Raw genomic sequence first — 16,777 nt, 5'->3', positions numbered from 1 at the left:
AAGCTTTCATGTCAAAATAAAAAAAATGTCAACATTACACATTAAGGTGGTTATTTCATTATATTTTGTCACCGTGCGCCTTTAGATTTCTACCCGAAATCATCAAACGTTATTCTAGCGCGATCTCTCGTGCCGTCTCCATTCACAGAAACGTGTCATGCTTGGTATCATTATAAAGCTCTCAGTCTCACACACACCGCTGGCTAATCCAAATATGGACATTTTCTTTGTAGAACCAACCAACCGCGAAAGTTTGCAGCCAAACACCACATCTGATTGGTCATGTGAATTTCTTACGCGCTGCCGATTGCTTGTGTATTCTCCACCCGAGAGAAAGTGCAGAAAACGCTGAAATCGGCTCATAAACGCTCACAGAAAAGAGCAAGTAGCAAGAGCTAGTAAAAAGAAAGTAAACAACAACAGATTAGACGACGAAACCCCGTCAGAATTAGATTCAAATAGTTAGAGATGGACCAATACAACAAACAGGGACAGTTCATCTGCAGTTTTTGTGACTGGTGTTTGTTAAGGTAGTTCTCTTAAGGTAGTTCTCTAATAGCTATTGCTATTAATAATTTATTAATTTATCAATTTCCACGTGTTTTAAAAATTATACACTACTGATATTAATTAACTGAATATATATTTTGTTTGTAGGTTGGGGGTTTTATAGAAATGTATGCAGTTATACAGTATAAAACTTTAAAGGCCGTTTTCTCAAAATGAGTTTTTTCTCACACTCAGAGTCAGATATATCCACTTCAGTAGCAACTACAAGCACCAACTTTTGCAGTCTTATACTGAACTATATTCTGAAGGCTTTTACAGAGGGATTTGTTGATATATCATTCCTATCCTGAGTTATAGGTCCTTTAACTCCAAAAAACATGGCGAAAATTGATTTTTTAAGGCTATTGTCAGTATTCTCTAATTTACTAAAGCACAAAATAAGATATCCAGAATCCCCTCTGTAAAAGCCCTCTCATCTAACATGTCAACAAATAGAACCAAGAATTTTAAACATGGTCCTTTCCAATTTCAAGATTTTGTTTTTGGAAAAGTATGCAAATGAGCGTATATTTAAGTATATAAGGCCTCATTTGCATATTAAAACATTAATTTACACAAAACGTGTAATAAATTTTTTCCTTATGTTTATGCCAGTAATAAACTGGAGAAGTTTCACAGTGATATCTTGTAATTAAAAAAAATTCCCTATTCACCTGTAGTGTCTCGCCTTAAATATCCATCCAATACAAGAGGCAAACGTCCCAATAACAAACTCATAACAACAATGGATCTGAGTTAACTAGCATTGAAACCTCAAAATGAGTAAGAAAAGTTTTTATACTGTCACTGTGTGTTTTGGTTTTGTTTCATGTTCTTAGTTTATCATATTCACTGTCATGTTCTCTGTCAGGTTTCCTGGTTGTCATGTGATTTCCCATGCTCTCATGCGTTCTTGTGTCATGTTGTCATTGGTTGTTACAGGTGTGTCTTGTCTAGTCATTAGTCCTTGAGTATTTTAGCCTTCATGTTTGCCATTTGTCTTTGTCTGGTATTGTCCGTGTAACCCATTGTTGGTGAGTGTCTTTAGTCAAGTCAAGTCAAGTCAAGTCATGTCATTGTTTCCTTTGTTTGTTATTTTTATTTAAATAAACTGCACTTGGGTTCATCAAGCTTGCCTCCAGTGGACTCTATGTTACATATACTGCTTTTGCATATGGACCAAAACATCTGATAAGTAATATGTATTTGCTATTCCCTGGCTAAGGTCTTTCTAATTATAATTAATAATAATAATGTGTTCCATATATATATCACTTTTCTAGGCACTCAATGCACTCTACATGGAAGTGGGGAATCTCCTCAACCATCACCAATGTGCAGCATCCACCTGGATGATGCGACGGCAGCCATATTGTGCCAGAACGCCCACCACACACCAGCTGATTGGTGGAGAGGAGACAGGGTGATGAAGCCAATCAGTATGTGGGGATGAGTAGGAGGCCATAATGATGGACAGAGGCCATCAATTTGGCCAGGATGCCGGGGTAACACCCCTACTCTTTTTCCGAAGGATATCCTGGGATTTTTAATGACCACAGAGAGTCAGGACCTCGGTTTAACGTCTCATAAAAAGGACGATTTCTGCCTAAAAAGGATGCTCTGTGAAGAAAACAGGCCTCTATTCTAGACGCTAACTGGTTGTCGATAAGACAGCAAAGTTCTTGGAGTGGCCAGATCTTCTAGAGATTTTAATTACAGATGAGGAATGATTAATTGGAGTGAAATGGGGCTTTCATTTCTAAACTGCTGCTCTGATGTGCCTATTTGATTCCTGTGGGTTTTTTTCCCCATTCAGTTTAGTGCTGCCCTTCTTTCTCTTTTTAGTTCGTCAGTATATTTTAGTTGAAACAGATAGCGTACAATCTTTGCAAACACGTGCTATAAGCATTTTTTTTTAAACGTACAATCTGTCTGATATCACTGAGCAGTGGCATGCAAATTGGGGGCGATGGGATTTAAGCTCCTGCCTCTTTTGTGAAAGTGCCCTTTTCGATCACACCGCAGTGCCACCTCGAACACGATTTCTCAATTCTACTGGAGGTGATTTAACCAACATCCCTGCAACCCCTCCCCAACAGCTGAGATCACTCACAACAACTTTAAGAGTTGTTCATCCACAATTAGACTCCAGATTGAAATGCTTAAAAATGAACATTTACTCACCTATTGTGTTCAGATGACCAATGGATAAGCATGAAAGAAAAAAGAGAAGACAAATTGTAGTTAGTTTAAATTCGCATTTAAAGTTGGCACATCACATTTACGTCCAACGTGCAAACTTGCCACAGACGCTAAACGATCTCATTCGCACTTTACACACAAAGCCATTTATATTTCCAAGAAGGCAAACATCTCTATCCCAGCAGTGACTCGAAGAAACAGCAGTGATTTAAACCTCTCTCTTTTCCAGGCTATTGAGTTGGAGGCTACAGCCCGCTGTGTAAAGAGTGTGGAAATGAGGATCTCACATCCTGTTCCCTGTGCATCAGGCCTTGTTTGTTTGTGCAGAACCACAGAGCATTGAATCCTCACACAGGGAGAAAGGAAGAAAAAGTGAGATCTTGCGGGGAAGCCGCTATCTTGAGTGGGAGCACGCCAACAGCTGGAAACAGCGTGGGCCTCGATAGAATCACATTAACATGGTCAGACCAGATTGGGAGTCAGAGGAAGCACCCTATGGTTGTTCAGAGCCGTGGCAGAATGCTGCACTCTTAACTCAATCAGTCATACATCGAGTACGTGTAGCGCAGATACATTCGCCGGTGGGTGGGATGTTGTGCCGTCCCCTGTCAGCGTGCACAGACGTGGCCCCGCAGAGGCTGATGGGAAGGCGAGTGTGTGGTAGATTAATTTGACTGAAGGTTAATGGAGTGACGCGTGCTATAGCTGATGGCTGTTTGACACCGGCGCAAAGGGCATCATATCCCGGCATGCACGCTTGTGATGAACACACATACACAGCTGTACCCAATATAAACGAGACTCCGCGGAGCATCAATCTTATATCGCCGCATATATATTGGCTGGAGGTGTCAAATGCAGCGGCGACACAATGCAACTGTTCATCTTTTACAATGGTAGCATGTTGGATGCATATTCTTCTAACCTCTTCACCTTTTCCATACTGAAATGTAATTTAACACGCTTCCATTTTTCCCATTAGACCTTCACAGCCAATGCATCAACGCGTTATGAGATGTCAATAAGAAAAATTGTTGTTTGTTTGCTAGGTCTGAGCTCATTCCCTTGCCTTCTTCTATGGAGGAGTTTCAATGCACCGCGCTGACCGGGAATGGTCAAACCGAACTAGAACTGCGACCTGAATGGACTGAAATGAAAGCAGCATATCTTGCGTTTCAACGCTCTCAGAACAAAAACCTGCATGAATTAGCCTCTGGCTTGAAAAGAAACAAAGCAGAGAGTGTCAGATTGTGAACCAAATGGATAGCGAGAGCGCGAAGAAAAAAGAAAAGAAAAAAAAGCAGCAAACGAAATCCATTATACAGCGATAACTCGTAAGCCAATTCTCACACACGATATTTCAAAAGAAAGCTAAAGGTTGCTGAAATGCCAATTAAAAGAGAGGACGTTTCTGCTACACACATCACTCTTTAAAGGATTTACAATCGCTGGGGTGAAAATCTTCTTTTACATGTTTAAAGATTCCAAAATATGAGCTAATCAAGTGAGAAATCCTAGTCTTCAAGAGCTGAGCTTGGTGGATTTAACTAAAACAATTGATTAGATCAGATGTCAAATCTGCATGAACCGTGCTTTTTTCTTTTTCTTCACCATGCTGTGGAAACATTTTACTGAATGCTCTAATACAGCTGTCATAGACCTTTGAAGCCTGAAAAGTCACTTTGCTGGGTCAGAGATAAGCAGGATTGTTTTTATTTTTAGGTTATCTTCACCCACACAATTTTCTCTCTCTGGGACTATTTCAGTCACCATGCATGTGCATATATATATGCATAATGTTTAACTATGTAAAGTGGCTGTATTACATGTCTTACATATGTTCTGGGATCACAGAAATAGGTTCGGCATTAAAATGCATCTGATTATATGTTGTTCTAGACCTATAAAATGTGTTTATTTAACTTGAGTATACCAAAGGTCTTGCTCTGCATTATAAAAGGGGCTCATTCGAGTGCATTATGTTTGCAGAGATTATATAGATATATAGAGGTATCTGGTACAGTATAAGTTTATTTTCTTAGCCTATTAGAAAGCTTTCTTTTTTCCTCATTTTAACTTACCCATATTGAAAAGCTTCCCATACCAATATCCAGTGGTTTAAATACACAATTTTGGTGTGATTTTACAGGAAACCATTTGAAGTTACATAAAACACTGCTAAAAGTGATTTAAGTATGTTGTCTGAGCTGCAAGAACCATAGATTCATTTTTGAAAGTGTGTAACTACCCTACGTGCTCTAGCAACCTGCAGACAGTTCCGGCTGTTTCCACTAGATGGCAGCAAATACTGGAAAAAAGCTTTTTGTCTGTATCATGTTGTATGCAAGATTTATTCAAATGGATCTGAAGGGAGCAATAATACCTTTTTTTCTGTAATTACTGCCTACCCAAATCTCTCCAATATACAAGTTACCCCTTATACAGTGGTATAAATACAATATCCCAGTGTCACACAATTATTTTGCCAGTGTTTGCAATTAACACAACCAAAACTGTCTGCTAGAGCACACAGGGCCTGAGTTACACACTTTCAAAACATTATTTATAACCAAAATATCAAAAAGCGTCTCTTTTTTGGGTTTATTACAGCTCAGACAACATGCACTTAAATGTTTATCACTTTTAGCAGCGTTTGGTATGGGAAGCTTTTCAATTTGGGTAATAAAAATACAGGCAGAAATCCCCCAAAATGGTTACTTTGCGTAAAACAAATGCCAAATTGATGCATATCTCCAGAAAGTAGAGACTCTAAGCTTTCAAATGGGGTATGAGGTCAGAGCTCCTCCACAGAAATTTAAATGATATACTTGATGGCGTCATTGTAAATGTGAAAAATACATGTATTTATTTATGAAGCATAATACATAAGTTAATAAGTTAACAACTTAAGGCTGTTTAAATATTTAATGAAGAAAAGAAAGTGAGAGAACTTTCTTTTGGCATTGTATGCCCAATGCTTGTGTGCAAAGATTATATCTCCTTATTTAAAGGGACATCATATCACCCTTTTTAATCAGACCCTAATGGGCCTTTTGGAAATAGAAACCATAGAGATGCTTCATCCTGGGAGTGATTGTCAGCCTTTCTTCTGAAACCCCTACCTCACTAATGCTGTTAATGCCACTCAGATCTCATTTACTGCCTAATGACATCTTAAAGAACACAGATTTCTCTTTGGAGTCCATTAAAGAACCGAGAGGCTGGTCTTTGCGGAACAAAGAAAGGAACTGGCAAAGGGAAAGTTCACCGCTGATTTGATGCCTGAGGAGAATGAGCTGACAGTGAAGTTTACGTTATCAAAGGCTTGTTTCTCGGGTGCGTGTTAGCACAGACAAACTCAACACAGCAGACTCACTTTAGTCATTAAGAGGAAGACTTGCATTCATCAGACCATGTGTTTGAGGAAGAGAGATCTAGAGGAGGGAATAGAGTGCTCCTGGGGAATGCAAGTGCCTCGTGCCCATCTTCATTCAGCGAGGGGCTTAATTAGAGCCTGAGCTTTTCATTATGGCAACCATTAATGTCAAGTCTAGTTAACCTTCACCCGGCGTGCTGACGCCGCAACGCAGAGATGCATCAGTGTACGTACACAAAGACACACACACAGTCTTCCTCCACACTGGCCCACTAGCGAGTCTGACAAGTCTGGGATACAGTTGTCTCGTTGTAATTAGGAAATGCCGACTGACTTTCTCTATGTTCATGCACGAGTGTGTGCGTGTGCTCGAGTGGGGTGAGGAGGGATATCGTTCATGATGGCCTTAATGCGATGTGTGGCAGGCGTGAGGAAATGGGTTTTGTAAAGTATTCAAACTGAAGATTAATGGAATTGTTCACCCAAAACACCCATTTACTCACACTCATGTTGTTCCTTTGTCTCTTCTTTTTGTATTATCTTTCATACCTGCTTATTCATATTTGTAAAACCTTTGTCTGCCAAAAACATAATGTGGCCCATGCACATACATGCAGTATACATACATGCGCAATCTAAAAAACGCTGGGTTAAAAATAACCCAAGTTGGGTTGAAAATGGACTAACCCAGCAACTGGGTTGTTTTAAGCAAACATTTAACCCAACCACTGGGTTAAAACAACCCAAATGCTGGGTTATTCCATTTTCAACGCAACTTGGGTTATTTTTAACCCAGCATGTTTTAGAGTGTAATAAGGTATTTTAACTTAATGTGACAATACATTATATTTTTAAGATTTGTCATTTATCTTGAAAACGCTACATTTTTTAATGCTAATTTCAAAGATTAGTTATGGCTGAAATCATAATAACCAGTATGTTCTTCCAAATTCCTCCTTTGTCACACAGAAGAAAAAAAAGCCACGTGGGTTTGGAACGACATGAGGGCAAATAATGTGAGAAATTTAATTTCCGGCTGAAAAATTCTATTAAGAATTTTCTTAATCTAGAAAGTAAGGCAGCACACATCAGAAAACAAAAAAAAAAAAAGTTATTGTTTTTGTCTTCCTCTTCTTCCTGGAAGACTCCTGCCCTGAAGTTGGAAACTTCTATTTATCCTCTCAGAAGTTTCGCCAAGCAACACAAATTCAATAACGCACACTCACTTCCTGCGACTAGCTAATTGCATTGTATTGAATTGAACCACATTTGTGTCTGTGTTTATCAACGGGCAGAAATCTCACCCACGTTCCGGGACGCGCTTAATAGGAAATTTGAATTTATACCCACAATCTCTAGCTCTCAGCCTGCAGCAAACTGCTGCAAATTGACAAAATTCATTTGTTCATTTCTGTCTCATTTGCAATCAATGGTTTCAATTTGTTAAGTTTACGTCGATAAATAATTTTCCAGCATTATTCTCTGAGTTGTGTGAAAGACACAACGTTTAGACTCTTGCATGCCAGACTGTGTTATGTTATTTCCAAGTAAATGGCTCCTAAAAGGTTTCGTGCAGCAGTGCTGGCGGAGCATTTGAGTGACACGGAGTCGAGACGGGAGACAGAGCAACACAGACACGTCAGCGCTGCTAAAGTGACAATTTGCTCGGGCATCATGCCAGCAATGAAAAGTCTCCATAAATAAAGCATGCTGGGAAAAAAGACAACAACGGGGCTCAGAGACCAAAGCAGACAAAGAGTAGTGCAGTGAGCTAGAGGGACCAAAAAAACTTAAAGGGATAGTTCACCCCAAAATGAAAATTGTACTCTAAATTATTCTAGCGGGCTCCTCCCCAAGTGGGCGGTGTCATGTTTCATATTACAACAATTAATTTTAACTACGTTATAATCACAATCTTTTCCAATCTTGACAAAACACATATTGTCGGAAAGGTCTTGAGTCTCAAAGGTCCATATTTGCTAACTGTTTTGTGATGGAAGTTATATTTGGACAGAAATTTACAGGAAAATGCATCAAAAAAATAGTCAATGGAATTTGAATGACACCTAGTGGCTATTTTTGGTATAGCACCTAAACAAAATCTCATGGGAAATTCAATTTTTGTGATATCAACTTCAAATTTGGAACACAACTTGGTTAGATATATGGCTTCGATTTTATAGTAAAACATTTTTTGTAAAATATAATTTGTATATGAAATAAAACTTAATTTTAGTACAGTATTTTTCATTTACAGTAAATTTAAACTTCCATAACTTTTTCATACTTATTTTGAATTCACGTCAGCAATAATCTGCAGAGTGTCTTCTTTAAAACGAGACCAAACTTTGGTCCATATTCCAAATCATTCTTGAATTACAGCCCTTTAAGTTTGGATAGTGCATTTTCATGTGTATTCTCAAAAAGCGGGGTGACAGTTAATTAAACCACACATGGACAAAAACGACATAAATGTGTCTTATTGATGACAATTTCGATTTTTTTTTAACAAACTAAAGGAGAAACCCATAATGTTGTAGTATTGTAAGTCAACATTTATGTAATTGATCTGTAATTTTATTTTAAATCCACCCCATTTCTTAATCAATTAAACTTTTTGTACTTTTATATGTAAATGACCTTTGTCATGATTGGCTATATTCCTTCAGCACATTGTCGTTCATGAGAGTGTGTCATGTTAACCATCTCAGGAAATGAATTTATCACATTTCAAAGATTGTACACTATAACTGCACAATATAGTGCAGAAAAGCACAGTTGGTAGAGAGAACACTGGAGGCACATAGCTAAAGTCTGTATAGATCCTCAGAAGCCATTAGTGGCTGTGTAAATCAGTAATTAGAAACACAAATGATGAAATGTCAGCCATGACCCAGGGCATTACAGGCGGCCAGGCCTCATCAAGGCAAATCTCCATTTGCTTAACTCCTCAGCCTAACACATACGAAAGAAGCAATCAGATCTATAAATCTGACAATTATTTGAAATGAGCCAGAAGTCTAGGGTAAAGACCAACTGTAGGCCTCCACAGATATTGGATTTACTATTAAACGCACCTTAGGTGAACTTTGCATTTTGTTTAGATGATAAAAAACAAAAGTTGGATGTTTTTTTGTTCTCCATTGGGGTGATTATGCAGGCAACCAAACATGCAGCTACCCAGAAAAAAGGCACAACAGGCTTTCCACACTCCTTGGTCCAAGCAGTGGAGCAAAGAACATTTTCTTTTGTCTATTTCTCACTGTCTGTCTCATAGACACACACACACACACACACACACACAAACACACACACAAAAGGGCAGCTACTAAAACAGATAGCGCTGATGCAAGTCTATAACCTTCTGGGATTGCTGGAGCGAGTGGAAGGAAGAGAGCATGGCTACAGAAAGCATTTCAACCCTGTAGGGAAGTGCTGACTCCTACACACAAGTACACAGGAGCCAGAGGCAGGGTCCCATCTCGCGGTGTCATGCCACTACGGTGGCAAAGCAGAGAGAGAATGAAGAGAATCGCGCCTAACCGTGACACACCATTTAACACACAGCACACAGCCCAAGAGGAGATCTGCCCCGTACGGAGCTGAAGCACATCCGTCTGTGGTAAACTACACCTACAGATCATCCCTTATGCAGATCAGCTGAAAACATAGATAGATGGGCTGGACTTGCAGGGAAAAAATAAAAACAGGACACTGGCGCTGTCGTTATATGAGGTTGTGTAGTCTTTTTCCCACACTAAACTGACTGACCTGACCTGTCTTGAACAATTACCGGGTAGACAATTAGAGTCTGGCCTTCTAAGTCGCAGGTGAGAGTGCACAGATGTGTATAAGACAGGCTGTGTTTCCCTCAGGAGAGGGACACTTTATCAGGTCAGCTTGCTGATTTACGGCGAGGCTGCTTTTGCATGCAGCGGACTGAGAGTCACAAAGAGCTAATGAAGCCTGACTTATGGGAAACAAATTAAATTTCCTTCCACAGGCCTCTCATTGACACTTCAGATTTGGCTCTGCCTCTTTAACCTCTTGATGGAGTCTGCAGTTGCAGCCTTTGAGGATGTGTAGGAATGGGGTGGCAATGTCTGATTTGTAAATTTATCATTATGAATCTGATTTTTGCACATTAGCTGTGCAAAATGGTTTATAAAATCGGAACAATACATTTGTAAATTGGACAACTATGAGACTGTCATGTCTGACTCGAGTTGTATTATATGTTGTATTATATGTTTTATTAACACCCATATGAAGTTTTTTTCTTAAATTTGCTATATTTTTAGTAAGGTCATCTCAGTGGCCCAATCCACCTGAATCCACACTGTAAAAAATAAAAACGGAAAATGTACTGGTAATTTTCTGCCAGGATATTATCCAGTAGTTTTACGGAAATATCCGTTAACCCTTAAAACACAAACTAATGCAATGTGTAATTCAAAAAACAGGTGAAACACTTCCTTCATATTTATACAGTACATACGCCCTATTTTTACAGACTTTTTTTTACAGTGTACCCCCCTAATACATTTTAGCATTGTTTGTAAAAGCAAAATGTGTTGTTAACACTTCCAAAACGTTTGTTCATGCATTGGGTATCATGAACTTAAATTGAACAACACTTTATTAATCAAGGTAAATGTAATATTGTTCATTTTTAATTCATATTTGTTCAGTAATATACATTTATACAGCTATACAACAAAAAAAAAAGTATCATGTTCTTGAGGAATTTATCATTTACTGTATAACATTAATAAATCCAGGTTAAAATATTGTTAAGTTTTAGTTCAAGATACACAACACATTAGTCAATGTTATGTTAAAATGTTTCTTATATTTTTACATTTTAAATGACATTGTTTTTATTCATTCATTCATTCATTCATTCATTCGGATTCATTGAAACACCGTGAAGACAGAAAACCATTTTTTTATTCGGAAATTTATTTCCCTCTTTTTGTTTCTTCTCATCACCTAGAATTGAGTTCTGTTTCCCTCCTTTAGACGTTTCTTATTTATTTACCTTGATTTTTTTCCAAAGCAGCTCATTTTTCAGTTTTCAACCTTCAGATTTTTGTATTGCATCCACACACACCCTCCCCTCTCCCTTCTTCCTCCTCATTTATATGTATACTTGGCTATGAATCAGTCAATGTGTGTAAGAAGGATCTGTGTCACACATACCAAAAACAAAGTCAAAGCCTCCCGTAGTGGCATCATCTGCTCGCCTCACAGGAAACACCAAGATCTCTCCTGCTGCTGGACCCTCCTTCATCACCATTCTCTCTCAAATGCTCTCATACACACACACACACACACGCACACATAATGTATGCATGGAAACACTGGCCAGCACAGATCCACAATGTTCAGCATGCTAATGAAATGCCTGAGATAAGCTTGAAAAAGACTAGGCTTCAAATGAGGTAGTCCGCTGTATTCAAGAATAAAAATAATGGCTTAATGTTCTGTAGTGTGTTTTCATAACCCGGTTATAGCTTAGGGGGCCGCGAGACAGAGCTCCATTCGTAGTTATTGATGTCTGTTTTATGATAGCATGCCCAGAAACTGACATGGATGCTAATGTCTGCCCCTCGGCATCCTGGGAGGAGACATACAAGCAAATGTTCATCTATTTGCATAAGAGAGCCAAAGTGAGCATAGTCGAAAATTGCGTATACTTTAATAACAGCGAAATCCATTTTTTTTTTCAGTTATGAAGGTATAACAGCGAATGTCAGGAAAACAAATGGCACCAGGTAAACATTTTTACAAATGCTTCTGTATGCTGTTTGTATGTAAGTGCTGGTTTCACAAATGTAAGTTATGTTAACACTGTAGATAAGTTATGTTACATGACTGTAAATTACTTTTCATTGTTAACATTGATTCATGCATCATAATAAACAACATGCAGCGGTAAAAATCACAATTCATTAGTTGTTTGCAGTTGTTGTAAATTATTTTAATTGATTTGCAGAGTCATACATTTATTTTAATAATCAGACGGACAATTAAACATTTACCTGAACCTATAGCTACAAGTTTATAAAAAAATCACATTTTAATTTTACGGTGAGATGGACAATTAAGATTCAAATCACTATAATATGTATATATCTATTTTGACAAGCCATATTTTTGTCCCGTGCTAGTGATCACTGTCAATTGCAATTTTCAAGAGTGAGTGAATCACGCATTTATATATATATAGAAGAAAAACAATACTTTTATTCAATGGATTATAGCTATAAAGCCTCGAAAGCACAAACGAGCGCTCCCTTTACATTCACAATTAAGCTGTCACTCATCTCACAGCGTTCCATCAAAATCAGTAAAGTTGTCTACACTGAATAATTAATCTTTTACTTACATGTGTCTTTGTTATGAGAGAATTCACGAGAGCGAGCAGAACTCAGAACTGTATAAAAACTCTGGCATTTTGAGTGGTGAGTGGATTCTAACTTAAACACCTCTGATTTTCATTTCGTTCCAGAGATCAACAAGCATGTCTATGATTGGCTATATTTCTTACCGCTGCAAAATGCTTTAAGTAGGAACATTTTACTAGCCTGACAAGTCAAACCCACATCAAGATGTTGGGTCTGGGAACACACCATTGGCAGGGATCAATCCGAGGGGCGGGATAAACGGTTGTCTTTCAAATTCCCTCTGCATGCAATAGGATAGCGCTACAACCAACCAGAGCACAGAGGAAGGTGAAGTGGAGCTAGTTGATTGATTAAACTTTCGCCGTGTCCGGTCGGCAAAACTCAGAACACATCTTCCTTTCTTAAGAACGACTTCAGTGCCGTTCTTTGTTCTTTACTCAAAGAAAAGCTTAACTCCAAGTCTTGCAGAGTCGCGGCCAAAGCCGTTTCGAAAGACCGCTGTTCACCAGCTTCTTTGTTTACAAGTTGCACACGTTAAGCCACACGCTAAGCCTGTGATTGGCCTGACCAGAGTTTGTTTTTTTTAAGCCAACGGAGAGTTGCTAGACTACCCTGGCTGCAAATTAGATTTCTAGATTTCTGGGCTAACATTTTAAGTTCTCCAGAGCGCAAACTCAAACGCAATGTTTCCCCAAAAATATTATACTATTACAGTATCAACGGAGGGTGCTCTGCTTTCGTTTCAGGGTACATATATTGAATTTGAGTTTGTGATGTTTTTTCCCCCATGTTATAATTTTTTATCAAAAAATAATTTATGATCAAATCTTAATTGGCGGACCCCCTGCAGTACCACTGCGGACCCCCGGTTGAAGGCCCATGACTTAGACTATGAATCTGGGTAGTTGGAGAAACTGAAAAATGTTCCTCTTCGAAATGCACTGATTTCCTTTCCTCTGTTCTATTCAACCTTTGCCACTGCAGTGATCTGCCCTGATTATGTTCTGGGAAAGCAAATGTCTCTGCCAGTATGTTATGGCACAGAGACTACAATGGGCACAGAGCATTTGCTGCCCCTCTGACATCATTTTACCTCCATATGCTGCAAACAGCAGGTCAAGTGAGGCCCAGCGTGGGCAATTCCTCCGAGAGGTGTTAAAATAATCCCTGGGCCTTAAGAGGAAAGCTGTTTGCTCATCCATTTCCATGCTAGGAAGTTCCCAAGCTCTCTGGAAGGTTTAGATTCAACCTTAAACCCCGCTCCTTCCCCAACTAGACCATTGAGACGAGCCCTTTCTATTTTACTTTCAAACATGCACACATAGAATTACACAGCAGTCAGTGTTTACAGTGCGTAGGCAGACGACGCTTAACGCCATTCCAAAAAGACCAAGAAGTCTCCTGCAAAGTTCAGCTTTTATGTTCACACCCTTTGCCACTTTGTGTGAGTAATACGCATTTGTAAAGCTCTCCAGCTTCTTTTAGCTGATTGTGGTGGGTGGGCCTGTCGCCTTCTCTCTGTTATTTCATGGATGCCGAAGACAAAAAGCGGCACAACTGTGACAGATTGCTCAACCGGTGGGTCAAAAAGCCCTAATTGGTAGCGGGGAGCAGCGGTGGAACCGTAATGCATCCAATCGCCTGTTTTACAACCGACAGCCAGTAATGGGGTTATTGAGGTTAGCATGCTGCCATTGTAAAACAATATAGCCGTACACCCTTGTTGTCGTGGTGCCTGGTGGATTCTTAATATTCATTGTCACAGGTTGTAACAGACGGCTGAAACAGGTCATTTACCAGCCCATTGTCCTTAATGTGACCATCTCTGGAACAGAATGGGGAGCTTGGAGACTTCAAGTGGACAAGGGTAGATAGGGGGCAGCTGTAACTTAATGACAGACTGTGCTTCCCGTCCATGTTCGTACCTATGTCTGGAGTTGCAGGACGGCTGTGTACCCCTCGAGGATAAGGGATTTGCTGTAATTAATCGGAGAGGACATGATGACTCTTGAAGTACAGGACAGGCTAATTGTATCTGAGACAAAGTGTCACAGGCACATGTAGAGATGGAAGGACGACTGCCCGAAACGTCCCTGACTAAGTGAAAGTGACCCCGGCGTCTGAGCCTGACAGACACGAGGTGAGTGTGATGAAGACGAGACGTCTTGCGTCCTTCATGGCGCCTCGCAGACCTTGGGTGAGTCATTGAATGTTATCACAACCTCCAACGGACACCATCCATCCACTTAAACTGTCCTCCTCAGACTCGCTCGAGCTCAGAGAAAATTAGCATTACAGTCTCGCTGAGAGACAGAGAAAAAGACTGCCCCCAAGCCTTTCTCTGTTGAGAGCTCTTTCAAAAAAATGCTTACCGAGCAAGCCCAATAATTTGCAGGTATACCTAATTTGACACCTGTCTCATCATTTACAATTAGGCATTATGAGGTCTAATTGGCCATCTGCTGGTGCCATCTTATGCTCTTGGAGTGCGGCCACATTGCCGTCCAGCTGTTCTGAGAGGCCACACGCAACAATTGGACACACCAGGATGGCCTGGCATAATAACCATCAAAACCCTTCCCAAAACAAGAAATATCAAAGACATTAGCATACCTAGTTAGCAGGGTTGTGAACGGAGAATATTTCTTATTCAGAACCGGTTCCGTTCTTTAAAAATAACAAATGATTTTCACATGATACAGTTTACTACTAATTGCACGGTTGCGCTACTAATTCTTGGTGCCCAGTGCCAATGTTCAATCTACAGTGTGATCATTGCAGACCGATCCCAGAACAAATTACTTGCAGTTCTTTTTAGCAAATCTAAAACAAATGTGAATCAGTCAGAGCTGCTACTGAACTCTGCCTTGTTGAATTGCAAGTCATTAATTTGATCTTGTTCAATTTGAAATTAAACAAACTGTCAATGTGTTATGCTTCAATATACTTGGGAGAATTAAATCAATGTGTTACAGTGGTTAAACATGCACACTGAGTTCTGTTGCAATCAATGGTATTTTATCATGCATGGAATGCCACCATGTAGTTTTTTCCACAAAAGTTAAGTAGGCCAATTTGAACTATTTCACTAGTCATTTAAAAATCTGTATAAACATAATTTGCAAACTTTTGTATTCATTTTTGTCTGATTTATGTTCTGCTGATATTTAAAATGATCTCATCATTTGACTATAGACAAACAAATAAAAACTGAATTGTGACCACAAAATCCGTCATAAGGTTCATTTCTATGAAATTGAGATTTATACATAATCTGGAAGCTGAATAAATAAGCTTTCCATTAATGTATGGTTTGTTAGGATAGGTAAATAGTTGGCACTTATTATCTAAATATTGTCAACTCTTTGAAAATCTGGAATCTGAGGGTGCAAAAATAAAAAAATATTGAGGAAAATCGCCAAATCAAGTCCTTAGCTATGCATATTACTATTAATAAATTTATGGTTGAACATTTACGAAATATCTTCATGGTACATGATCTTTACTTAATACCCTAATGATTTTTGGCATTAAAGAAAAATCGATAATTTTGACCCATACAATGTATTGTTGGCTATTGCGACTTATGACTGGATTTGTGGTCCAGGGTCACAGTTGTTAAAGTGACCATTGTATTGGATCATTAAGTAAAATCGGAAACCAGACTTATTAAATGCCTTGCAATTCCCATCCCCTCTAGAGAATCCAAAATAACTGTCACGGTTGTTGCAGACTGTCACAGACTACCTTGAACACCGTGTAATCACAGGGCACATAAACTCCGCCTACCTCAGAGGCCAACAAAGGGAAGAACTACCAGGACAGTTTTTGACATGGATTAAACCTGAAGCTGAGGTGATTGAGATTTGGCAAGAAAAAGAGTCAAATAAACCAATAACATTGCGTCTACTGCCTCCATCCTGCCCCCATAATTATCATTCCTCAACAGGTAATTGTTCTCTACGCTCCGTCAATCAACCCGCAACTTGTCACCGCTAAAGCTGCATTTGCTGTTAGCAGAGATTCCCCTGAGAGAGGGTCACCACGCTCTTAATGAAAGAAGATGAGTCCTCTGCTGAAGTTCTCTATTTCTATATTTATGAATACAGATTCTGACCTACAGTGAGCAGAGAAAAGAGAAGACCCTCATACATAAGTTCATGTATTTATGCATAGCTACAACCTTATTATTTCCCCTCCTTTCTTAGACTTTGCGGTAAATCAAGCCTGAGGTGAAAAC

At 39.2% G+C, this 16,777-nt stretch overlaps 1 protein-coding gene across 8 annotated transcripts in view; it reads right to left on the bottom strand.

Moving 5' to 3' along the window:
* The window catches only part of kirrel3b (kirre like nephrin family adhesion molecule 3b), a 282,241-nt gene that overhangs the window by 158,412 nt on the left and 107,052 nt on the right, over nucleotides 1–16,777 (bottom strand). The gene's annotated exons all lie outside the window — the stretch shown is intronic.

This window comes from Gobio gobio (assembly GCF_949357685.1).
Source record: "Gobio gobio genome assembly, chromosome: 9".
Classification (NCBI taxonomy): Eukaryota; Metazoa; Chordata; class Actinopteri; order Cypriniformes; family Gobionidae; genus Gobio; species Gobio gobio.
Note: the sequence above shows the minus strand (reverse complement) of the source record. Positions and strands in the feature narration are given on the sequence as shown.